This window comes from Oryctolagus cuniculus, chromosome 13 (genome assembly GCF_051225735.1).
Source record: "Oryctolagus cuniculus isolate XC-2025 breed Fujian yellow rabbit chromosome 13, ASM5122573v1, whole genome shotgun sequence".
Classification (NCBI taxonomy): domain Eukaryota; kingdom Metazoa; phylum Chordata; class Mammalia; order Lagomorpha; family Leporidae; genus Oryctolagus; species Oryctolagus cuniculus.
Genome location: NC_142879.1, coordinates 54873327 through 54875616, shown reverse-complemented (window position 1 = coordinate 54875616; position 2290 = coordinate 54873327). Strand labels below are relative to the sequence as shown.

Below are 2290 nucleotides of genomic sequence, written 5' to 3'. Positions count from 1 at the left end.
GTTTGAGTCTCAGTTCCACTCTCAACTCCAACTTCCTGCTAATGAGAGCCCCCCGGGAGGCAGCAGATGATGGCTCAAGTAGTTGGGGTTCTGCCACCTACGTGGGAGACCCAGGTGGGGTTCCTGGCTTCCTTCAGCCTGGCCTAGTCTTGGCTGTTGCAGAAATTTGGAGAATGAACCAGCAGACGGGAGATTCTCTCGCTCGCTCGCTCGCTCTTTATAAATCTAAAAAGAAATTAAAATTCCCTTGAAATCAGTACATGTTTCTCTTTTCCCTGCTGGATATGAAGAACTTTAGAAGACAGACTCTGGGTCCTCAGTCAATGTTGAATAAATACATTAAGTAACAAGTTAACCAATTTAGTGATGTTAGCCCCATTTTACAAATTAAGAAATGATGTGCGTGTTTCCGGAGGACGTGGCGGCTCTCGCCTGGGTTGCTTCCCAGCTTCACTTCTCCTGACTCAGCTCCCCAGCCTGGGCAGCCCGAGCTGCTGCCACCGCTGCCCTCGTTGCCACAGCCATGATCTCCATAACGGACACCCAGAAAGTTGGAATGGATTCACAGGATTTGCAGTGTCTTTCCTGTTCTTTGGCGTGATTCTCCTTTTTGACAAAGCACTACTGGCTATTGGAAATGTTTTGTGGCTGGCTTGGCTTTTGTAATTGGCTTAGAAAGAACATTCAGATTCTTTTTCCAAAGACATAAAATGAAAGCCACTGGATTTTTCCTGGGTGGTGTATTTGTAGTCCTCGGCGGTTGGCCTTTGATAGGCATGATCTTTGAAATTTATGGATTCTTTCTCTTGTTCAGGGACTTCTTTCCTGTGGTTGGCTTTATTAGAAGAGTGCCAGTGCTTGGATCCCTCTTAAATTTACCTGGAATTGGATCATTTGTAGATAAAGTTAGAGAAAGCAACAGGCCGGCGCCGGGGCTCACTAGGCTAATCCTCCGCCTTGCGGCGCCGGCACACCAGGTTCTAGTCCTGGTCGGGGTGTCGGATTCTGTCCCGGTTGCCCCTCTTCCAGGCCAGCTCTCTGCTGTGGCCAGGGAGTGTAGCGGAGGATGGCCCAAGTCCTTGGGCCCTGCACCCCATGGGAGACCAGGAGAAGCACCTGGCTCCTGACTTCGGATCAGCGTGGTGCACCGGCCACAGCGCGCTGGCCGCGGCGGCCATTGGAGGGTGAACCAACGGCAAAAGGAAGACCTTTCTCTCTGTCTCTCTCTCTCTCACTGTCCACTCTGCCTGTCAAAAAAAAATTTTAAAGAAAAAGAGAAAGCAACAATATGGTATAACGACATATGAATTTGAAGACTCATTTAAAATATTGTATTATTTATAAAGTCCTTTGAAGAATATTCAGCACAAAATTAAATTTTGTGAAATAGCTTGTAATGTTCTTTACAGAAGTTTAAAATGCATAGCCTAAAAAGTACCAACAGCAGTTAGCAAAGAAGCATCGAAAGCAGGCTTCTAATCAAGTGACCTGAAGTCAGCAAGCAAGTGAGGGAGAGGAAATCCGTGTTGCAATGCGTATTGGAACTCCTGGAGGCTGTCTTTATTGTTTTCCACCATGTATGAAACAGCCATCTTCAGAGAACTGTGGTGCCTGGTTGTCTTTTATTTCTTTTATTTTGCAAGTTCAGAAGCACCCATAGGCATTTGCTTTTTAGAAATTTCCACTGCAATGGCAAAGATATTTCCAATGCACCATAACTTTGAAAGTGTTGCCTGAGTTAGATTGGATTGTGTCATTTTGATGTATTAGAACCAAGGAAAACCCAGTTTTCACGTACGAATCACTTTTTTTTATAAACATGTGGTTAAAATAAAACTTCTGTGGTCTTTCTGAATCTTAATATTTTACAGCCAGATGAAAATCTGAACTCTATAATAGTCTTTTTTTCTGGAATAGGCAGAGGTCTATTCTGTTACTTCCTAAATTACTGCTGACTAAGCACTTCTCTGGTCAACCACACGCTCTAGAATATGGATACTTCTTTGGAGTCTGAACTCCTGAGTATGTGGACCCTTCATCACATGGAAACATTTAACAGAAAGCATTTTTGACCATGACGCAGTCTGTTACATAGCTTGTCTCATTGAATATTCTCTTACTTATGATACCAAATGATGCAAACCAAGTCGATTTTTCTACATCACGATGTGGTTTTTCTTCTTTCTTTTATTTTTTTAATCTTAGCAGTGGTTTTTTATTTTGTTTTTAATAAATTAAAATTGACTTTTAATGATGTTTACTTTAAGACATAAAGCATGTTAAAAGGTTA

The 2290-nt window shown here is 42.8% G+C and overlaps 1 pseudogene; it reads left to right on the top strand.

The window, feature by feature from the left end:
- Nucleotides 1-523: 523 nt before the first annotated feature.
- On the top strand, nt 524-2014 carry LOC127483403 (vesicle transport protein GOT1B pseudogene; annotated as a pseudogene).
- Nucleotides 2015-2290: the final 276 nt, after the last annotated feature.